This window comes from Leptonychotes weddellii, chromosome 3 (genome assembly GCF_054177405.1).
Source record: "Leptonychotes weddellii isolate Sample4059 chromosome 3, ASM5417740v2, whole genome shotgun sequence".
NCBI classification, from domain to species: domain Eukaryota; kingdom Metazoa; phylum Chordata; class Mammalia; order Carnivora; family Phocidae; genus Leptonychotes; species Leptonychotes weddellii.
In genome coordinates this window covers 41,962,558-41,987,735 of record NC_138371.1, presented here as the reverse complement: position 1 = coordinate 41,987,735, position 25,178 = coordinate 41,962,558, and the positions used below count along the sequence as shown (strand labels likewise).

General features: G+C 35.0%; 1 long non-coding RNA gene across 1 annotated transcript in view; it reads left to right on the top strand.

Moving 5' to 3' along the window:
* Nucleotides 1-23,530, top strand: part of LOC145720501 (uncharacterized) — a 132,109-nt gene extending 108,579 nt beyond the window's left edge. Inside the window, exons 5-7 of the long non-coding RNA XR_014143469.1 lie at nucleotides 7,858-8,031; nucleotides 10,030-10,166; nucleotides 23,229-23,530. This is a non-coding gene — a long non-coding RNA (uncharacterized LOC145720501). The remainder of the gene's footprint in view (nucleotides 1-7,857; nucleotides 8,032-10,029; nucleotides 10,167-23,228) is intronic.
* The last annotated feature ends 1,648 nt before the right edge of the window (nucleotides 23,531-25,178 follow it).

The following is a 25,178-nucleotide window of genomic DNA, read 5'->3' as shown; positions in this document are numbered from 1 at the left end:
TTTATAGATAAGCACATAATGCCATGCCATATGTAAGGAGAGTGATGACAGTGATTGGATGGCTTTCCTTTGCCTGCTGCTTGTTTCAGGGTTTCAGAAAACCTTCTATCTCACCATTTTGATTTAATGAGTGTTTATTATGTGCCAGGAATTATTTCATGAGATTTTATTCTCTTTAAAGCAGCTCTAGCATGTAGGTAGTATAGGAATAAAAACTCCGCCTACTTCACTAACGTGGTGTAAATAGCAGTTGAGGTAGTATCTGAAAGCACTTTTCTTAGTACCCGGCACCTAAGGGCTCAATAGACCATACCTGTCATTTCATAGATTATAAGAAGAAGCATGAAAAATTTAGATGCTCATGCAATATTATAAAACTATAAGTAGCAAAGCTGACATTGAAATATAATGTCTGTGAACAGACATTTCTCCAAAGAACATCCAAATGGCCAACAGACACATGAAAAAGTGCTCAACATCACTGGGCATCAGGGAAATACAAATCAAAACCACAATGAGATACCACCTCACACCAGTCAGAATGGCTAAAATTAACAAGTCAGGAAACGACAGATGTTGGCGGGGATGTGGAGAAAGGGGAATCCTCTTACACTGTTGGTGGGAATGCAAGCTGGGGCAGCCACTCTGGAAAACAGTATGGAGATTCCTCAAAAAGTTGAAAATAGCGCTACCCTACAACCCAGCAATTGCACTACTGGGTATTTACCCCAAAGATACAAACATAGTGATCCGAAGGGGCACCTGCACCCCAATGTTTATAGCAGCAGTGCCCACAACAGCCAAACTATAGAAAGAACCCAGATGTCTATCGACAGATGAATGGATAAAGAAGATGTAGTACATATATACAATGGAATACCACTCAGCTATCAAAAAATGAAATCTTGCCATTTACAACGACATGGATGGAGCTAGAGGGTATTATGCTAAGTGAAATAAGTCAATCAGAGAAAGACGATTATCCTATGGTCTCAATGATATGTGGAATTTAAGAAACAAACAGAGGGTCATAGAGGAAGAGAGGAAATAATAAAACAAGATGAAATCAGAGAGGGAGACAAACCATAAGAGACTCCTAATCATAGGAAACAAACTGAGGATTGCTGGAGGGGAGGGGGGGTTGGAGGGATAGGGTAACTGGGTGATGGACATTAAGGAGGGCAGGTGCACTGGGTATTATATAAGACTGATGAATCACAGACACGTACCTCTAAAACTAATAATACATTATATGTTAATTAATTGAATTTAAACCAAAAAATAAAAATTAATAAAAAAATTACAATGTCTAATTCCAGGTCAATTCTCCTGAACAGCACAATATAACGGTGTCACTCATACTGCTTCTCTGCCTTTATGTCTCACACCATCTCTTCTGGGGGGCACTTCACTTTTCTAATATCCCTCCAATTCTAGTTCTGATTTCTTTACATTCTTGACACTTCACACTGCCATGTGAATCCCAGCATAATGAATGACGCTTCTCTAGAAATTAGATTCGAAATTAGATTCTCAGTCCCTCCTGACCTTCTCATGTCCTTTGGGCATCTCTCCAGATACAGCACACCATATGCTGGGCATTGAAACACTTTTCCTAGTCCTCATATCCCTAAAAGAAGGCTCTGCAGTGCAGTGACTCTCAAACTGCTGGATGTAGCCTCAGTGTGGTAGGAAATATATATAATGTGTCAGAAACAGCATCTCCGTGAAATAGACTGAAACAGAATAGAACAGAAAATAATAGAAAATCTTAGAGTTCATCACACCTGAGAAAGGTAAAGAATGTATGTGTGTGCATGTGCGCGTGTACACACTGATATCAGGTCTCAGTGTAAACTGTCAAAGGTTTGAAAGCCACTTCTTCACTAAAATTAAGTATGAAGAAATCCACCTACTGGTAAAACCTCTTTACTCTGGAATCTAAACATCTCGTCTAAATCTTTTCTTCAACTCTCTTTCAAACATGTTAGGCAAAAATAGGCAACTTACCATCATATTGTCACCAACTACTTTACCATAACCTATTTTTTTTTTCAGTATCATTTCCCAGTGGCAAATTTTCCAGTCAACAGAAAGTCTGTTTTATAGCATTTTGAAAGTCATTCAGTCACCTTTCGCCATCTTCCTACAACATCCAGGAGCTTCTGTTAAAGGAAGTAACACAACTAATCTCAGGCATTTTGACAGGGTCTTATTTAGACTGAGAAAGACCTTGGTATTAATAATAATAAATCTATTTTCTTTTTTACTAGATATAAAAACATAAAAGTTTTCATGCTAATAAAAAATTCTTCCCCTAGGGTGACCATTTGTCTTTATGTTGCTCACACACAGTTTGCTTCTTAACTAATTACCTTGCAATTTCTTCACATATTGAGGTCCATCCTTCAAGGAAGTTTTCTTAATTTTCATCAGCAGTCAATTAGGAATCATCAATTTTCTATCATTTATCTGGTTCTGTCAATGCCAGTGTTCCCTTTGATGGAATATTCATATCCTCCAAATGTATAGGAGACATAGAGGTTATTAATTTAAATATGAGGAAAGAGCAGCTTAGGGACTTGAAATGACTCACAAATCTTTCTCGGTTAAAAGTGTCGGTAGTCTTCTCTACTTCTTCGAATTGCCATGTGTATTAGTTTCCTATGGCTACAGTTACTACAGATGTAGCAGTTTAAAACAACACAGATTTTTTATTTTACAGTTCTGGAGGTCAGAACTCTGAAATGGATCTCACTAGGGTTGTGAGAAATCAGCAGGGCTGCATTCCTACTGGAGGCCTACATTAGAATCTGTTTCCTCGCATTTATCAACTTCTAGAGGTCACCAACATCTTTTTTTTTTTTTTTTTTTTTTTTTTTAGAGAGAGAGAGAGCAAGCACAAGCAGGGGGCAGGGGGAACAGCAGGCAGGGGAGAAGCAGGCTCTCCGCTGAGCAAGGAGCCCGATGCGGGACTCGATCCCAGGACTCCGGGACCATGACCCAAGCCGAAGGCAGACGTTTAACCGACTGAGCCACCCAGGTGCCCCGAGGTCACCAACATCTTTAACTCATGACTCCACTCGTCTGTTTTCAGAGCCAGCAACGCAGGGCCAGTTCTCTGTCATGCTGCCCTCTATCTGTTTCTCTTCTATACCTGTCTTCCATTTATAAAAAGATCTAGTGATTATATTGGGCCCATTAAGATAATCCAGGATAACCGCCCAATGTCAAAGTCAATTGATTAACAAATGCAATCCTATCTTCAACTTAATTTCTTAAGATTTTATTTATTTGTCAGAGAGAGAGCACAAGCAGGGGAAGCTACAGGCAGAGGGAGAAGCAGGCTCCCTGCTGATCAAGGAGCTCAATGTGGGACTCAATCCCAGGACCCTGGGATCATGACCTGAAGGCAGATGAAGGCTGCTGAAGGCAGATGCTTAACCAACTGAGCCACCCAGGCGTCCCTCAACCTTAATTTCTCATTGCCATGTAAACTAACATATTCACAGGTACTGGGCATCTTTAGGTGGCCATTATTCTGATTACCACACCAGGCATAAAAGATAAAGTAACTATTATTACACATACTGTTATATGTAGGGTACTGTAAGGAATGTACCCTATGAGAAAAAGAGCCCTAAAGATAGAGAGAAAAGGAAAATGAATAATGAGATAGAAATAAGGATAGGTATGGATATAACACATTGTCCCATTCACTCACCTCAGGTACAAGTAAAATCATTTTCCTTACTAAAAATTTCAGTCTCCTAAATGCCAAAATTAACAAGAAGTTCCAAAACTCTTTTTCATTTTACCTCTCTGCCCAGAATTACTCAAGAACTTCAAGGGTTTACTCAGTTTCAATTTAAAAGGAATATTCTTTCTTCCAACATTCTGGAGGTAAAGGAATGGAAAATTAAATCAGGGGAGGAGAAGCCTTCATTTTAGTTGCCCTTGTTTGACTTATTGCCAACATAATGGAAAGAAGGTACAAACTAAAAAAGAAATATGAAAGGGGCGCCTGGGTGGCTCAGTCGTTAAGCGTCTGCCTTCGGCTCAGGTCATGATCTCAGGGTCCTGGGATCCAGCCCCGCATCGGGCTCCCTGCTCGGCGGGAAGCCTGCTTCTCCCTCTCCCACTCCCCCTGCTTGTGTTCCCTCTCTCGCTGTGCCTCTCTCTGTCAAATAAATAAATAAAATCTTTAAAAAAAAAAAAAAGAAATATGAAAGCTAAAAAGAAATTTATCCATTAATGAAATTCAAGAAATATTAAAACTCTACCTAGTACCCAAATAAACAAAAACATCAGGTCTCGTGAGTGTTTCAGGCAAATCATATCCCAATCTGCAACTAAATGTTAAAGAGTACAAAAAAGAAGGAACGGCCCCCAACTCATTTTATGAGATGACCATGACCTTTGCCAGAATTTGACTAAGAAAACATAAAAGACCAATTTATCTACAAGCATAGCTTACATTTTTTAAAAATAAAATATTAGCAATCAAAATCAAGTAATGGAAAAAAATTAAATGATCAAGTTTTGTTTAATCTCCAAGAGGCAAAAAGATAACGAATTTCAGAAAATACATTAATATACTTTTTTTCTTAGCAATTAAAGGAGAAAAATCATGTTATGAGTCAGAATAAATGAGTTAGATTAAAATTTTAATAAACTCAAGAAACATGTTTATTTTCTAAAAGAAACAAGTAAAAAATTTCCTAGCAAAAAGGCAATAGGACTTCTTTAACACTATAAAGGGATTTTACAAAAAGCTAGAGCAAATGGGAAATTTAATGGAGATTTTTTTTTTTAATTCTCTTTAAATCAAGAACAAGAAAGGGGTGTCCACTATAGCAACTACTTTTTGAAATTACATGAGGGACAAGGGGAAGCAAGTATTAGGATTAGGTACAGAGAAAGTAAATTAATTCTCTTACAGAGCTTTTTTTCTCTTATTAAGACTTAATTTTTTTAGAGAAGTTTAAGGTTCACAGCAAAATTGAAAGGACCTCGCAGAGATTTCTTATATAACCCCTGCGTCCACATTTGTTAAAATTGATGCACCTACATTGACATATCACAAGCACCCGAAGTCCATAGTTTAAGTTACAATATACTCCTGGTTTTGTACATTCTAGAGGTTTTGGACAAATGTATAATGACATTTTTTCTATAAAGAAAGTATCCCTTAGGTTAAGGCCCCAAGTCAGTAAACCAAGACCAAATACCTAACCTAACTGCAGTTTCAAGCCTGTAGGAATGTAATCTTTAACCAATCAACATGGGATTTCTGGTCAACAGTAGGAAATTTTCGGATAGATCCTTTTTGCTCCCCTTTGGAGGGCAACTTTGCCTAAACAATTCATTTCTTACTAATAAATACTTGTTGTCTTTTTTTTTTAATGCCTTCTCTCTCCCTTTCAAAGCCTTTCTTTTGTTTAAAAAAGAAACTCAGTGGAGCTTTGGGATTTATGAATCATTTAATAAAGCCAATTAGATTTTCAAATGTACTTTGTTCAATTTTGTTTTTTAACAAGTCTATTCAATGTCATATTCAACTCATATTCAAACATATTCCATTCAACTCAAATGAATCCATAATTTTAGTGCATTTCTAACCAAAATCTCAACAGGGCTTTCAATAATGAGTGATTTAAAATGCTATGTTGAAGAGCAAAAAAGCCATGAAAAGCAAAGAAAAAATTTAAGAACAAAAAGTGGAAGAATTAGGGCGCCTGGGTGGCTCAGTTGGTTAAGCGACTGCCTTCGGCTCAGGTCACGATCCTGGAGTCCCGGGATTGAGTCCCACATCAGGCTCCCTGCTCAGCAAGGGGTCTGCTTCTCCCTCTGACCCTCTTCCCTCTCGTGCTCTCTGTCTTTCATTCTCTCTCTCAAATAAATAAATAAAATCTTTAAAAAAAAAAAGTGAAAGAATTAACCCAACCAGAAAATAAGATTATGTTTTAAATTTTATTTTATTTTGTTATGTTAATCACCACACATTACATCATTAGTTTTTGATGTAGTGTTCCATGATTCATTGTTTGCGTATAACACCCAGTGCTCCATTCAGTATGTGCCCTCTTTAATACCCATCACCAGGCTAATTTTAAACCTTAGCATTTGAGATTGTATGGTTATTATTGGAGAGTGAGACAAATAATGAAACAGAATACAGATATATGATAAACAGAATTTCAGTAAAAGTAAAAAGATGGATAATTTTATAAACAGTGCTAGAAAAATTGGTAATCTATATGGAACAAAATAATGTGGTATTTCTGTATCATCTCATATAATAAACACTCACATTTCAGGTGAATGAATACCTAAAAATAAAGAACAACTTGTATCATGTCTAGAAGTAAGGGTAATACCCTGCTTTTATGACCCAGGTAAAAATGAATTTATTAAAAAGACATGAAATGTATAATCTACAGAAAAATTGATAACTTGAACTACACTGAAATTTAAAATATTAGTACTATAAATAATTTCATAAAATGTGAAAAGTCTAGCCATTATTAATATTCAAAAATATTAAGGTCACCTACAAATCAATAAGATAAAGAAAAGCACTCTAATTAAAACTAAAGCAACAACAATAATGGCTAGGAGCAGGCAAGCCACAAAAGGAGAAACCCAAATAGTCAATAAAGAGATGAAAAGCTGTTTATCTCTCTAGTAATTAAGGAATTGAAAAATAAGACCACAATAAAATGCCATTTCACAGTCAACAATTGGGAAACATTTTCTAAATGCCTAGTATTGGAGAGGAAGTGGAGATAAAGGAATTCTCACACATTGCTGAGGAAAGTATAAATTTGTAAAATTTCTTCTGGAAAGCAATTTTGCAGGAGGGATCTTGTAAAGTTAGCAGTATATTGTAAAATGGGAGGTTTATGTGATCTAAGACCGAGCATTTTCACTTGCAGGGATATATCCTAGAGAAACTTACACATTTATGTATAACACACCTGTATAAGAAAGATTTTTAAAATCATTTTATAATAACAATAGGTAACATTATTATGCAGCAGCTTACTCTACTAAATATTTTATCTATTTTAACTCTTTTAGGTTTCACAAAAACCTTCTGAGGTAGATGCTAATTGTATTCCCTTTTATAATTGATGAACTTGAGACATACAAAGAGTAAGGAATTCACCAAGTTCATATAGCTGATAAGTGGTGGAACAAGGATTTTCAAAGAGCTAGTCCAGCCCCAGAGTCCATCATCCTGACCTATATGTTATGCTCTCTTGAAAGCCTAAAGGGAAATATTTAGACACAACTTAATGTCCATCAACAGTAGAATAAATAGTGTAGTCATAAAATAGAAAATTTTGCATTAGCTTCATCTATTAACACAGATGTAAGTTAAATCATAATCATGAACTAAAAAGTTACAAATGAATATGTCAGTTCAATATCACTTATATGCCATTATACAATATATAAAACACATTATATTTTTATGGGTATGTATGTGTAATAAAGGTAACATATACACAAGAATAATAAACATCAAGTTCTAGGTAACAGTTTAGGAAGGAAATGGAGTCAGGGAGGACTACACTGGAGATTTCAAATTTATCTTAAGGTTAAAAAGAAAAAATCCAAAGCAAGTCTGGCATAACATTAAAATTATGAAGTGGGTACTCAAATGTTTCTTGTATTATTTTGCAAAATTGTCTGTATGTGTGAATTTTTCATAAAAATAATAGAAGAAACTCATCTTGCCACAGTCTGTACAACTTATATTTCTGTTGTCTTCTTGATTTGTGAAACATGTTGAAATGGTATTTCCAGGAAGGTAAACCCATCTACCCCCAACCCTATTATCTTATGCAGGGTTAAGGATCCTTTACATGTGGTACTCCTAAGGTTGTGACTTACCACATTGTGAGCTCCACTCTCACTGATTGCTAGATCAGAAGTGGAGCCAGCCTTGGTCACATGCAGCGTTGAACCAGCTCTCCCCAACGTCCATCATTCTTGGCCCTGATCCCTACTCCAGCCATCCTGGTGAGTTTCCTTAGGGAGCATCTAGTATCCTTTGCCTTCAAAAGACCTAAGTAAGGAACAGCTTCTACCATAAGAGTGGTTATAATAAATCTCTTCTGTAAAAGAGTATGATTCCTATACCCTTTGTCCCGAAGGCCTCTGCAGGGGTTATGCAAAATTTTCCTTATCCTTCTCTGGAGACTTTGAACTCTTCCTACCAAGAATATGAAGGGAATAGTCTTTATAAGGAACCAATGACAACAGTAGCAACAACAAAGTTTTCATTAACTCCAAATTCATATCATTAAGACGAGTCACTTAAATGATCGCAAACGCGATCTACTCCAAGATGACCCACTGTCTACCCCAAAACTGACTGAGAAGCTGTTGACAACTTTTAAGTAGCAGCATTGATTGCTCAGTTTCTGGATAATCAGGTTCCCACCAATATGATTCATCCATATTTAAATTCTCTCTTTAAGAAAATCTGAGTGTAGATATGATGATATTCTGTCTCAACCTTTCAAGTCATCTGCAATTTAAAAGAGGTGATTTTTATTGTGGTAAAAAAAACACATTTTAACAGGAATTTAAAACTTTAAGTGGAATGAATTCTGCTTCTGCAGCTCAATTTCAGGCATCAGTGAGCAGGTGGGAGATTTGCCCCTTTACTCTCTTCAAGGCTTTTACTTTGCTTATGTCTAAATCTAAAGACATTCTTTTACTAATGGATTTCATTTCACATAATTCAAATTTCTTCACCTCAACATATAACATTTCTACCTAAATAATATTTATTTTTATATAGGAAATAAGTATCCAATATTTGTCTGTTGTAATAATTTTTAAAAATTTCTTCATTTCTTTTTACAGTACTGTTTAAAATGCAAAATAGTAATGATTTAATATGCACTTATACAATTTCATAGAAAACTATTCTTTTTCTCCCTGTCATCCTATTTAGATAGGATGTCAAGATGTAAAATAATATTGTTTACTATTCTGATCATGTTACCGTGAAATATAATTTAACCTAATATTTTTAAAGCAAATACCATTTCAGAGATGTGTATCTCTCTTAAATGATATAGGCTTACTTGTAAGTCTATATAATTAAATCTACAGTAATTAATCCTACAAGAAAATAGAGTATGCACATTTATTGTTGAGAAGGCAAAAGGGATCCTCATCTTTTGAGGATGAATATAACTGATATGCCCTGTAGAGTATAGTGTCTACCCACAAATACTTCAAATTTCATTGTGACTATGACCCCCTTTATTTTAGTGATGAAAGAGTTAAGGCAGACAAACTCCCTCCATCCATTTCTTTTAGATCTTAAGAATCGGACACAGACATTTGGGCAGAAGTGAAAACTGTATTAGTCTCCAGACAAACTCTTTGAGAGCTTCTTTAATGATTCCGATCTGGCTCTGCCACATACCGGACATGGTAAGATGTGTTTGGCAGATGATATCAGGATGTAATCTGAGTACATAGCTATTCACATTAGAAGTGTTTATACCTAAGAATCATATTGTTTTATTATAAGAATATCAGTGTTATGCAAGCTCTAGATATAACTGTGATTTAATAATGTTTATCTTTAATTCATTCAGTAAACAGTTGTCAAATGCCTACTATACATGGGGCACTAATTTGGTGTTGAGAAAATAGTCTGATAAAATTAGTCTGACTAGAGGAATCTTAGTTTCGTGAAGGAACAAATGTAAATAAACAAGTATAAAAAATAAAATACTACACGAAATACTTTAATGAAGTGGATAAAACTTTGCCATAATGCTCAATGGTAGAATGTATAATTATGCATAAATACTCACTGTCATTTCCAGTTAGGGAAGAGAAATCATAATTCCCCTAACCAATTAATGTCATAAGTGGACATATGACTTGGTTGAGCAGTGGAATGTGAGGTTAAGTGATACATATCACACAGGGACGGAAACTTTAAAAACCAGCGTGTCGTTTATCATGTTCTTTTTCTTTCTGCCACTTTAGCTGTTGATGTTTCTACCAGACGGGCAATATCATGGATCCTAAAGCAAAACTACTTAAGGAGAGTGATAGCTGACCTGGAATGAACATGTAATGTGATGAGGAATAAACCTTTGTTTGTAAGCCACTGAGACCTGGAGGTAGTTCGTTACTGCAGTATAAACCATCCATCCTTTCCAGATCGACACAGTCCCATAGAGTTGCACAGCATGTGTGTTAAGGAAAAAGGAGAATGAGGAGCAGGAATTCACAAAGATGAAATCCAGCAACTAAGGACAGTGATCTCTGACAGACAGGACACAAATAAAATGAGGTTTATAATTGCCCTACCTTCCTACCTGGAAAGACTTGCTGGACCTTGATGCCAGGAGTGGAAACTCTGGAAGGACTTATTGATCTCCCTGGTGTGAGCAGAACTGAGTTGGAAGTCCAGAAAGGTAAAGGTGGCTCGAGATCTTAGGGCTGGGAATGGAAGGAGCAATCTTCCCAGAGATAGGGCTTGAGAGCCTTGCAGAATTACCCACTTCAGTTTCAGATGAGTACTGATCAGCACATGCATGTGAGAAAACTATCTAAGGCCAATGAAACAACAATCTAAAAAAATTAGAAGGAATAATCCCTGGCAGTTCACACAAAGCCAGTAATAGTTCCTTTTCCCATGCCACAATAAAAAAACCTCATAATCCATGGTAAAATGGCTACAGCACTCAAAAGGGTTCTATCTCATTGGCAGAGCAAAATTAACCAGACTAAATGTTGCTTTGTAAAGGCTAGCAATACTTAAAAACAAGACTCAAGTGATCAAATGGTTTCTAAATAATGTAATCGTTTCCCAGAACAAGATTCAAGAATACTTATGAGGAGCAAATAAATATCTACCACCCAAGAAGGTAAAATGCATGTTGGGCATCCAATCTGGCATGCAGAGAGACATGAAAATCTAACCCATAATGAAAAGAACAAATCAATCAATGAAAACTGATCTAGAGATGATGGATGATGGAATTATCAGTCAGGTACCTGAAAATAATTATTGTAACTATATTCTATATGTACAAGAAGCGAAGGGAAAGAGTGAACATGTTAAGTAGAGCTAGGAATATCAAAAAGACAAAAATCAGAACATATAAAGGACATTCAAAATTTAATAATGAGAAAACAAACCACCTCATAAAAATAACAAGCAAAATATTTGAACACTGCCAAAGAAGACATATGGATGGAAATTAAGACTATGGAAAAGCTCAATATCATTAGTCATTAGGAAAGTGCAAATTAAAACCCCAGTGTTATGTAACTACAAACCAATTAGGAGCTAAAATTAGAGACTGAGCATACCAAGTGTTGACAAGAAAGTGGAACAACTGGAACCCTCATATGCTGCTGATAAGAATGTAAAATACAGCAATCACTTTAGAAAACATTTGGCAGGTTCTTAAAAAGGTAAATATTCACAGACCATATGACTCAGCCATCCCATCCCTAGGTATTTACCCATGAGAAAAGAAAGCGTGTATCCATACAAAAACTAGTGCATAGATGTTTGTAACAGCTTTATTTAGTAGACAAAAGCTGAAAAACAAATATTCCCCCAATAGTTAAATGAATATTCGAATTGTGGTATATCTGAACAATGGGATACTAGTTGGCTATTAAAAGGAATGGCCCATTGGTATTCATGACAACACAAACAGATTTCAAAATAAGTAGGCTGAGTGAAAGAAGCCAGAAGAAAAAGGGAACATATGATTTCATTTATTTTACATTTTAGAAAATTAAACTAATCTATAGTGACAGAAAACAACTCAGTGGTTCCTTGAAGATGGGGGAACACAGTGAGAAATAGAAGGAAATATTAAAAAGGCTTATATACAGACTTCTGTGGATGATGGGTATGTTTATTATCTTGATGATGTTGATGATTTTACAATTGTAGACATGTCACAAACTTATCAATTTGTATACTTTATGCAGTTTATTTTATGTCAATTATGCCTGAAAAAGCTTTTTTTTAAAAAATACCCAAACAAAATCACATGTAGTCCCTGCAATATAAAAGTTAACATAAATATATATGTTATTAATATACAATATGTTATATTGATAATAATATATAATATAAAAATATGATTTATGGTGAAAAAGTTCTCTTCTGGAAAAATTGAAGACAAGATTTTTTTAAATTAAGGACAGTCTTTCACAAGTAACAAATATTAATACATTTTTTAATTGCTAAGTGTTAATATTTGTTACTTATGAAAAGTACTTTATGAAAGTACTTTACTGTACTTTCAGGCTGCTGGCAAAGTCTTTCATGAGACAGATTAGTACTATTAATGATAAATTTTGCCACATCCTCGGGGTTCTGTTCTATACTGATTCTAGTGACTACGTAAAGAGAATGATGCAGAGAGACTCTCAAAGGGCAAAGGACTCAGAAGATTTCTTCCAATAATTCTTCTGCACACACATTTTTAAAGGGCAAGATAATGAATGTTTCTCAGCTGAGAAGGAGGGGCAGGAATTAAGGACTTTAAAATATTATAAATAAAAGGAAAGTCCCTGTCTTCCTTACCTCAACTGTGGGATTAATCTTCAATAGGACAGGAACTCAACTGCTCACAGGAGAAACTATCTTTCTTAGAACTGTCTTTCCCAGGTTCAGTATTTTCCAAACAGTGATTTCCATTTAGAAGGGATGTTCATGGGAAAATAAAAATTACCAAACAAACAGCATATAAGCTTGGAACCAGACAGACTTGCATTTGAATCTTGGATGTCCCACTCATTAACCCCAAGGGGGGGCTTGATCCGAGGACCCCGGGATCATGACCTGAGCTGAAGGCACATGTTTAACTGACTAAGCCACCCAGATGCCCCTAAATAAAATAAATCTTAAAAAAAAAAAAAAAAATTATTTCTCTCCCTCTGCCCCTTCCCCCCCTGTTTGCACACACATGTTCTCTCTTTCACTCTGTTTAAAAAAACAAACAAAAAAATCCACCTTAAAACAGAAAGGATAAGTTCCAAAAGAAACGATACAACTTGTGAAAACTAAAATATTTAACTGCTGTAATAAAATCTAGGAGTAGAATTAGAAGCAGAGAAGGAAAGGGCAAAGTGGTTCTGAATGTCCAAACAGAATAAGGGGATGGGGTGGAAGAGAAATTTCAAACACTATATTATTAGACTGGAGAGTATAGGGGAAGGTGGGCAAATAGGTTGTCACAGAAGAAATAAGTTCGTATCTGGTTTTTTTTTTTTTTCATATTATGTAGATTGCTTCTTATCTATGAGAACCACTTAAGGAATTTTAGCCACTAAGAAAATGGAAATCCAAAATAATGAGGTAGCAGGGATAAATAAATAATAAATGAAATTACATTAGAAGGAATGAAATTTTTAAAATCAAACAATAAACCAAAACTTTATATATGTGTATAAATGCATGTATAAGAAAGGAGAAAGATGTACAAAGACATATGGTAGGATTATTAAGTGTCTCACTTAGAAACCATTCAAATTATTGGTGGAAATCATAGTAGGAATAGTAGTACTATTAGTAATAGCAAAATAACAAATGGAGTGTTTTGTGAGAGGACACAGTGATCTCTAATATATTAAATATAACATATGGCATAATATGTAAGATATAATAATATGTAGTATAGTAGCTTTATGATTTGTCAGCTTGGTTGGGCTACAGTCCCCATTATTCCATCAAACTATAATCTGGATGTTGTTGTGAAGGGATTTTATAGACACAATTAGAGTTTCTAATCAACCAGCTTTAGGTAAGGGAGGTTATCCTAGGTAGGCCTGACTTAATCAGTTAGAAGGCCATGAAAGGCAGGCTGAGATTTTCTCCAGGGAGAGAAGAGATTCCTGCCCATGAACAAGAGCTTCAGCCTGTGCCTGTGGGGTCCCAGGCTGCTCATGACCTTCTTTCCTGAAGGCCTGCCCTACAGACTTTATACTTGTTTCATCAGCCCCTACAACGGCATATGCAATTTCTTGTAATGAATCCATATACATCCTACTGATTCTGATTTTCTGGTTGAACTCTGATATATAAAATAATATATACAAAACAATATATTAACTCATAGATATGTAAAGAAATGATGGTGTATTTTGCTGAGTGATAGACATTTGTTATAACTTTGTAAGTAGAAATACATCATAAATGGTTTTCTTAAAAAGTTAGTCTGTCTAAACGTCACAGATATGCAGTCTAGTATTTTCTAGAGGGGACCTATCAATACTTAGTAATGCCTTGCTCTAAAGTGATAAACATTACTATTAAGAAAGAGAAACATTTCTTTTTTGTCAAACTGCAAAAAAAAAAAAAAAATTTAATTATTGAATTTTAGGGGCGCCTGGGTGGCTCAGTTAAGTGTCTGACTCTTGATTTTGGCTAAGGTCATGATCTCAGGGTCATGAGGTCAGGTTCCACACTGGGCATGGAGCCTGCTTAAGATTCTCTCTCTCCCTCTCCTTTTGCCCCTCCCCCATGCTCACTCACACTCTCTGTCTTACTCTCTCTCAAAAAAAATAAAAATTAGTGAATTTAAATGGTTTCTGGTTAAAGCCAATTATCAAAAATTTGAGCATAAATACGCAATTCTATTTTTTTAAAGATAGGTTTTATATTTGAATCAATTAAAACCACGAAGATTATTAACATTTCTGTTTGTATTATCATCAATTCAGGTAGATAGGTATATTTATTATTATAATAAAGCATCAACTCTCAGTTTCTAAAATATTATATATTTGGTATTAGATTAAGTAAAATCTCATGTCCAACAGTATGAAGCAGTAGTAGCTAGCTTGTTTGAGACAAGAGTCATGGTGCTCTCCCTACCTTTAATAGACAATATTATTTGGGGAACTCACTTAACCATCTGGCATTTGTTGCTCTAATTATTCAGCAAATATTCATTCAATATATATAAACAGGATATAATTTACAAATGACACACTGTTCTGTGCCTTGGGAACACAACATTGAACAAAACACACAGTTTCTTTCTTATGTATCTCAGATTTTAATTAAGGGACAAAATAATAAACAAGTAAATACATATAAGTGAATGAATGAGTGAATGAGAAATCATCACTGAGTGATAAACTGTTTGCAGAAAACTAATACAGAATGATGTAAAAGAAAGTTATATGGATGTAACAACAATCCAGGCACAAGAGTCTTCACTAGGTGATTTCTTGAAATCTATACTTGTTATAAGAAGTATGACTAGTGTCACAGTTTGCCAGAATATAAATGAGTTTTGATATGACATTTGCCAATACTTAATAATAATAATCACCAATTCCATAAGAAAGAGAATAGAACGGAGTATACAATCTAAGGGAAAAAAAATCTAACAGATTCCCCTCCCCCCCAAAAAAGATACAGATAGCTACAAATTGGTTTTTTTTTCCCCAGTTACAAAACTTATCCTCTCCACTCAAATCAAAAATGTTTTCACCTCGAATCTCAACTCTCATTGATAAATTTTACTAAATAATTATGCAAGTAAAAAGATTGAATGAGCAGATGAATAATAAAATGCACATACTTAACTCCCAACTATAAATACCACAGAAAAGAAACAACAGCTTTTTTGAAAGAACCAATTTACTCTTGGAATCTCCATTTTAAGGTACTTTTTTTACAGAATTTCTTTTGTCTTTTCTCTTTACCAATGTTCTCTACATAAAATGAGTTCAGGATTTTTTACAGTCATTAATCAAGCACTAAAAAAGAAAATGTGTAATATATGCAAATTAAAGCATTTTTCCAAGGTTTTTCATTGTGCCACATCTGTGAATGGGAAGATGCATACATGCAGAATCACCGATTTAGCTTATAAAAAAATGTTTTAGAAGCATTATCTATTGTTCTAGATTTTTTCTTTCTTCCTAAATACAGATAAAATAATATGTAAGAAGAAGGGTGTTTTTTTCCCACTAAAACTTTTTAGCCAAAACCATAACACATACTGGATGAAGATATTTGCAAAATGACCAACCTAAGATTTGAATCTAGATATATAAACTTGTATAAAGCAATACACAATTGCTTTATTCATAATTAAAATGAAAAAAATGAGGGCGCCTGGGTGGCTCAGTTGGTTAAGCAACTGCCTTCAGCTCAAGTCATGATCCTGGAGTCCCGGGATCGAGTCCCACATCAGGCTCCCTGCTCAGCGGGGGGTCTGCTTCTCCCTCTGACCCTCTTCCCTCTTGTGCTCTCTGTCTCTCATTCTCTCTCTCAAATAAATAAATAAAATCTTTAAAAAAATTTTAAAAAAAAGAAAAAAATGAACAACTTTTAAACATATCATGATGGATATATGTATCTAAACATGTTAAAGGAAAAAAACCAAGTTCTAAAGGATTATTCACACCTGGTATAATTTATGTGAACTTAAGATCAGAATAAATAATAGTATAAATATATGTAAATGGAATATGTGCCTTCAGAAAGGGAGACACAGGGATTAGTTGAGGAAATGGGCCCTTTCTTCCCTCCCTCCCTCCTTTCCTTCCTCCTTTCTTTCTTTCTTTCTTTCTTTTCTTTCTTTCTTTCTTTCTTCCTTCCTTCCTTCCTTCCTTCCTTCCTTCCTTCCTTCCTTCCTTCCTTCCTTCCTTCCTTCCTTCCTTCCTTCTTTCTTTCTTTTATGACAAATCTGAAACAAATGTAACAAAAAATGAACCTGTTTAAAATCTAGAAGATAGCTACTTCAGGTTAATTAAAATATTTTCACTATATTTAAATATTAAATCATATGGCTTTTGTGCTATGAAACACTGTTTATGTTGCTTTGAGTTATTCTAAGCAGCAAGCAAAAATAGATTATTATTGAAAAAAATGTCATACCTGACACCATTTTTGTCTTTCAAACACTGGATTTGTAATTTCATCTTTAATAAAAAGTATTATCAATGCTCCAAAGAATTAGTTTTTACATTTTATGAAAATATTTTTAAATGAAATCAAACAAAATATATTACCTGATTCTGTCTTTAAATGGAATATATCAATATAAAGAATTAAATATGAACATTGTTCTATTTAAAATCACAATGCATGCTGTTTGCCTGTTCTCAGTTCCTCTTTTCCTTTCCTCCTTCTCTTCTGTGTCAGAGGAAACTACATTTCCTAGAACCCTTTGCCCACTGACTGTAGCTAGTGGGTTAGTATCGGCAAGAGCATGGAAGACAAGATGAACTGAGAATTCAGGGTATTTTACCCCACAATCCCTTTCCATAAGTGTTTACCTTTCCTGGCATCACCAGCTGTAGCTGAGTTTTTGCTGTGGCCATTACCCACCAAACAATCCCATATGGCATGGATTGAGGTCTTGCTCTACTTCAGCTTCTACTAGGCCCACTGCACTCCCTAGTAGGTGGCTCGGGGCTTCTGGGATCCAGCTTTCTTGTTTTGTCCTTCCAGCCTACTGACGATGGCAATTTCTTGTATTCCAAATTCCTGGATTGTCTCATCATCTTTTATTTGGCTTTGCATCTCTACTTTGCACCATTAAGTTGTCTCTGAAATCCAAGAGTGGTTTCTCTTTTCCTGACTTGATTCTGATACATTAGTATTATCAAAAACAAAAACAAAAAAACCCACGTGTATTGCTATTATTATAGGCTCTACAAACAAGTATAAAATATATGGACAATGTGAGACAGAACTCTTTCTTTGGGAGTTCTTACTCAATTAAAGGCAGGAAGGAACTTTCCCAGTTCGTTATCTGCACTTATACATAATATTTATCTGCACTTGTACATCATTGTGAATGAAGTTCATTAATTTTTTTCTTCGCTCATCTAATTCATTCAGCAAAATATTTGATGAACATCATCCTTGTCTGTAAATCATAGTAGGTGCTGAGGAAATAGCAGTGAACAAAACAAAGTTGCCACTTTCAGGGAACTTACAGTGTAAATCTTATGAAATGCTATAAAAAAATGAAGTAAGATAATTCTTATTTGGTTGTAAAGTTAATGAAATAAAATTATCAGTAGCTATCTGTTATAGACTAAATGGTTGTGTCCCTTCAAAATTCTTATGTTGAAGTCCTACCCTCCACCCCACACACACACAATGGGATAGTATTTGGAGATTTGGCCTTTGCAAGATAATTAGGGTTAGATTAGGCCACAAGGATGGTAGTCTCGTGATGGGATTAGTAGACTTATAAGAAGAGGAAGAAAAAAAGACCTCTCTCCCTCTCTCTTTCTCTCCCCCTCTCCCTCTTTATTTGCATGCAAGCACCAGGACAGGGCTATGAGTAAATAGCAAGAAGGTGGTCTGTAAACCAAGAAAAGAGCTCTTATTGGGTACTGAGTAGGATGGCATCTTGATCTTGGACTTCCCAACCATCAGAATTAGAAGAAATAAATTTCTGCTGTTTAAGCCACCCAGTCTATGGTATTTTATTATGGCAGCCCAAACAGACTAATAATTCTACCCCACTGGAGTTTAGCAAAAATATGTATATTTTATGAGGATTTCAAATTCAGCCTACCCTTTCCTATTTGGAGTAAAATAGCTAGAATTTTTCATTTTCCATTAAGAAATTCTCATTTAATATAGTATATTTCAGTAGATGACCAAAAAGTTGTTTCACTAAAAGTACAGCTTACATTCCCACATTTGTTGGCTTAAGAGAGAGAGTTCCAGATTACTCATAAGGATCCCAGCCTTCTGATATCATGACCCAACTACAACAGCATTCTTGTTCCTTTATTAGAATAACCCTAGTCTATTCATTTAGTAGGTAGCATAAGACCTCAAAGCCAGATACTCAGGTTGATTTAGAGCTGTTAGAGTAAACCAAAAATAATTACATATATTTATCCAAAAAGTTGAATTTTTTTATTCATTGTTTTTGTTTGTCTGTTTTGAGTGTTAATGGGTTTTGTTGTTGTTGTTATATTCTGTGGCATATTGACTATTATGGCCAGGCATACAGACAACTTCACTCAGTTGGATTTTAAACAAAGTTCACATTTTCAGCTTTGAATATAGTCTATTTGATTATTTGTTTATGACACTGTTATTGTGTATTTTTCCCCACTGTATATTCACTTCATTTTTTGATACTCTTGTGTAAATTTCAAAAGAGAAATAATGTGATAGCTTAGAATAGATATTTGAGGAAGCATGCATTTTGTTTTAATACCCTATTGCAATAAAGAAAATTTTTGATGTGGGAATGCTTTAGAGTGCCTCTAAATTTTCAGATTTCATTATATACAATCTGATGAGGGAAAACCCAAAACAATAAAAAAAATAGTCCCTCAAGACATATTTACTTGCGAAAATACTTTTGGAGTAGTTATGCCCAATGCATTGCTGTGTTCAGTTTATTTTTTCTTCCTCTCTGATATTTTTATGCATTCAATATGTATTTTACTTTCACTTTACTTTCACCATAATAGGTACTGGTAGATACAAAAGTGAATCAGACAGAATTACAACCTCAAGAAGTCCTCAATCATGGGAATGGCCAGATATTAAGAAATAATTACAATGAGGGCGCCTTGGTGGCTCAGATGGTTAAGCGTCTGCCTTCGGCTCAGGTCATGATCCCAGGGTCCTGGGATCGAGTCCCACATCGGGCTCCCTGCTCCTTGGGAGCCTGCTTCTCCCTCTGCCTCTCTCTCTCTCTCTGTCTCTCATGAATAAATAAATAAAATCTTTAAAAAAAAAAAAGAAATAATTACAATGTAGTATTATATGTATAAAGATGGCATGTAAAAGGCAAAGTGTTGGTACAGAAATAAATGAAGTTTGCATGCAGGAGGTAAGGAGATGGACATATATGTCATCACTGAAACCTCCAGAGAAAACATAACTATGATCTTTGTGCTGATCTTGACATAATACTTTACTAGAAAGGGTATAAATATGTGAAGCACCCAAACGACATGTCTGGGCAATTTTCTATTGCTAGACAAAAACAGAGGGAAGGATGATAAGGCGGGAGAAGTTCAAGAAGGAAGGTCTTTGAACTCCTGTACCATCATTACTGTCTTTTTGCATCAGGATTCTTCTGGTTTCAAGCAACAGAAACTCTAAACACATAAGCTCAATATGAAAATGAAATTTATTTTTTTTATGTCTCAGAAATATCCAGAGCTAGCATCAGAAAAAGAATCTGGGTACCAGATCTAGGTGACATTTATTAAAGGCAGTATTTAACAATCATAAAATTGCTGGAGATTTGGGGTGCCTGGGTGGCTCAGTCAGTTAAGTGTCTGCCTTTGGCTCAGGTCGTGATTCCAGGGTTCTGGGATCGAGCCCAGGGTCGGGCTCCCTGATCAGCAGGGAGCCTGCTTCTCCTTCTGCCTGCCACTCCCCCTGCTTGTGCTCTCTCTCCCTCTCTCTCTCTCACTCAAATAAAGTCTTTTTTAAAAATTGCTGGAAATTCAGGGTGATGTGCTAAGACATTTAAGAGGGTTGGTCAGCTGCCCTCTATGGCTTCCTGTGACCACGGAGAACTTAGAGACAATGAAGATACAATTGCCTCGGCAAGAACACAGTCACTGGAGAGGAAGCCAGGGAGACTGGTGAAGCCATGCTCTCGGAAGAGCCACTAGTCTGATTTCTTACATTATCCTTTGCGGTGTTTATACTCTTTGAGCCTATAGATATAAAATCTAACTTCTGAAAAAGCGGGAGTGTTCATTGAAGTGCTCACTTTCATGATGTGTCAAAGCCAGTGCTCTATGGGATTAATTTATTTCTTAAAAAAATTTGGGTTGTCATTCCCAGAAGGACAGCATGTTAGGTAGGCAAAAAACACAAATCCACTCAAAGGCTAACTGCTTGATGTGTATAGGAAACTGTAAATGCCTCAAGGACAGGGAAAACATCCAAAAATTTCTTAATTTTCTAGATCACTCAAGAAAGCTGAGTTAGAATGCATAAAATTGGTAAGAGTTTATTAAGACCAACTAACTTGTTTCTTCCTTTCATGCAGTATTTTTCCCTGAATCCCAAGGACTTATTTCCTATTTTACACATTTTATTACTGACATTTAGAGCCTAAAAAATATGCTAAACCATCTTAATTAGGTAATAACCACTCAGAAGATAGGCTATGTTTTCTATTCTTTTCCACCTCCAGCCTCTACTACAAAGTCATTAATTAATTTAATCATTCATATGTTTATCAAATAGAGAATAATACTATGCATTAGACAATGTGCTAACTACTAGAGATACAAAGATGAACATGACAGTATTCCTTACCACAGATTTCAAATTAACTGTTTTACACTGTTGCTTACCACAAGTTCATCCTAGAGGAAGAGTCAGATTATAACAAATTAATACCCTGCAAACAAAGAAGTACTCATTAGTGTATAAAAAACGAGATCACAGAGAATGAAATAAATGTTATCCTATGATAGATGAAGAAATTCTCAGGGCACCCTCACAGATGAGAAGATTATTTAGACTAAACTCACAGATTCAACGTTTATTAGACTAAGTCATATAATATAAACTGGGTTTATTTTTACTTAAGAAAGAAAGAAAAACAATTTATTTCAGTATGTATGTATTGTGGGTCTGCTGATGAAAATTTCTTTTGGATTCTCTTTTTTCTAGAAAAAAAATATTTTTCCTTAAATTTTGGAAGACTTACTGGTAAAGGATATTAGGTTGGGCTTTTTTTTTCCCTTGGCGCTATTAAAATGTCATTCCATTTCATGCTGGTTTTCATAATTTCCGTTACAAAGTCATCTGTAAGTCTTTCTTTTGCTCTTTTAAAAGTTATGTGCCATCCTTTTTGAACTAGTTTTAAGACTTGTCTTGGTATTTGGTTTTCATATTAACGTTAATATAATTGTCTAAATGTGCTTTCCTTGCATTTATTCTGAATTAGTTCAACAAGCTTCTCAAATCAGTTTTAGAAAAGTATCAGCCGGGACACCTGGGTGGCTCAGTCAGTTAAGCCTCTGCCTTCGGCTCAGGTCATGATTCCAGGGTCCTGGGATCGAGTCCCACATCGGGCTCCTTGCTCAGCAAGGAGCCTGCTTCTCCCTCTGCCTGCCTCTGTCTGTCTCTCTCTCTGATAAATAAATAAAATCTTTAAAAAAAAAAAAAGTATCAGCCATTATTCCTTCAAACATTGCCTTCTCATTTCTCTCCTAAAGTCCCAGTGCTAGTAAATAGTAGAGGTAGAATTTGATCAGCACCAAGAAAAGATGATTTTATTAACTATGTTTTAAACCTCTATGCTACAACATGTATTTTAGCTAAAAATACAAGATGACCTTTTCTATTCCCAACTTTATTCAAAAGAATCAATTTTGCAAGAATTTTCTCAAATAGCATTTTCTTTTCTTTTTTTTTTTTTTTAAAGATTTTATTTATTTATTTGACAGAGAGAGAGAGCACAAGCAGGTGAAGCAGCAGGCAGAGGGAGGGGGAGAAGCAGGCTCCCCATTGAGTAGAGAGCCCAATGTGGGACTCAATCCCAGGACCCTGGGATTTGACCCAAGTCAAAGGCAGACACTTAACCGACTGAGCCACCCAGGCGCCCCTCAAATAGCATTTTCTACAAATTTGTTATCTTAATGTCTTTTCAAACAAGCCAAGGACTTCAAAGACACAGTCTAATTTGCTGACTTGCCATTTTATTATATTTAAAATGAGATTCTTTTTTTCTGGAAACACAATTCAAGCTACCATAAAACATCTGCTAAATGTGTGTGTGTGTGTGTATTTTCTCAGTTTCTCCACTGCTGGAGATTTCTTAGAACTGGAGTTTCCTATTCAAACAGTTTGCTGGCTTTCTTTTTTTTCTTTTGTAGAGAGAGAGTACAAGCCCTGAGCTGGGGGTCAGGTGGAGTGGGGGGGGAGGAGTGGCAGAGGGAGAGGGAGAGAGAGAATCTTAATCAGGCTTCACACCCAGTGAGGAGCCCAACACAGCGCTTGATCTCACCACCCTGATTATGACTTGAGCTGAAATCAAGAGTCGGTTGCTTAACTGACTGAGCCACCCAGGTGTCCCAGCAGTTTCCTGACTTTGATGTTAGCATCTTTTCATTTACATATGGAGATTCTACATATTGTTTCTGAAGTTGTTTTTACATTATTTCTGACATCTTTAATAGACAATTTTCCATTTCCTAAGAGGGCATTTTTAAAAAAAGATTTATTCATTTGACAGAGAAAGAGAGCACAAGCAAGGGGAGCAGCTACAGAGGGAGAAGCAAGCTCCCCGCTGAGCAGGGAGCTCGATGCGGGACTCAATCCCAGGACCCTGGAATCATGACCTGAGCTGAAGGCAGATGCCCAACTGACTGAGCCACCCAGGTGACCCTTAAGAGGAAATTTCTGAATAGTTCTAAATAGCATTAGTTCTCATGGTTTGATTAAGGCTTATAATAGGCTCAGATTTTCTATCATATACTGTTCAAGAAAATGATTTTAAATATACAACATTGGGAAAAGATTTTTATTTATACCACAATTTAGGAAATATTATATAATAATATTAATAAAGAACAACTATTTGTCCCAAGAAATATTAAGACCAAGAAGAAAATGAACAAGTGTTGTTAGAGTAGTATTTGAATTAACAAAGAATTTACTAATAATCTCTATGTGCTTTACACTAATATATCTACAAAAAAAACTAATATCCAAAATATTTTCAAATTTTCAGATATCCTTTAAGTAATAATGTCATTTTTCTCAAGGATGTTACATCTTTTTCATGTGTTTACTCTCACATTTCTTAATTTGGGATTAATTAATCTAACAGGAAAATTTATATTCGAGTTTTTTAAAAAATGTGTTAAATTGAAGCCACAGGGTAACATATAGTAGGAGGAATGAAAACATGAGTTTAAATATTTTGATAATTGCAAATATGTGTTTTCTTATCAAAAACAAAATTGCAATATTTATTTTCATTTGGAAAAGAGTAAATTATCTTACATTATTATTGTATTGTCTGAATTCCCATTAGCAGTCTCTAATGTTGATGTTTACTTACCTATTTTATCATACATGCAGAATTAGCATATATACCAAGATGTTGGGTATTTAAAGTATAGAGGGCAATTGAAGTAGTAAAATCTTTGTCAAATTATTTATGAAAACAGTTTGCAGCTTTTATCAATTAAAATTGTGTTTTAAGTGGTATTTTTCTAAAGTTAATATATTTATGTACTGATTCTAAACATTATGTTGTGTAATTGAAATTATCTATTTCAGCTGAGAGTGCAATGAATCAAACTTGTCAATTATTTTGAAAACACTGTGGTGTATCATAACACTAGAGACCTTGACCTTAGCTCCAGTGTATCCTGTAATCCCTACAGTGTCAGGAGAATAGTTTAACCAAGGCTGAGATTAGAGACGTTAAATGGGATGTTTTGCTGGCCACTGCGGGTGTAGTCAGAAATCCAAATAATTATATTCAAAGGATTACTAGAGAATTAACAAATATTTAAATACTTTTACTAATCTATTAGTCCAGGTATTGGCAATAAAGAGAGACATCAAATACAGTATGGAAAGTGACAGGTATCCCAGAAGGATCAGAAAAATATGGAACCTGGATATCAACCCCAACCAGTATGAGTTTTGGGTTTTTACTGATAAGGAATAAGAAGTATCTTAGTTCAGAGGAAGCTGGCAAAATACAATTGGGATCTCTATGAAAGGGACATTTAATCCCCATTAAGTGAAAATGTAAAATAATAAAAGAAGAAATATAAAACATAATGAAAGAACAAGAACTATGAACAGAAAAGAACAGATTTTAAAAAAAGTAAAATTCTGAAGTAAAAAGACAAGAGATGATTAGTTAATTAAAAGAGAATGCTGAATATATAAGAAAGTGTTTAACTAGAAAAAGTCTAATATACAAGCAAAATTAAAAAAAGAGTTCCAGAAAAAGAGAAAAGAGATATAAAGGACAACAAGATGATAAAACTGTTTTTCATGTTATTGACAAATTATTCTAATCCAGACAGGACAAATTTTTTTTTAAATAGAGTAAATAAGAGGGAACGAAAAAATAAAAGAGGTATAGAAAGAGAAAAAAGAGAATAAAAAAAAGGAAAAGAGAGAAGTGAAAGACTGAGAAGAGGGAAGTTTCCCTTAAAGA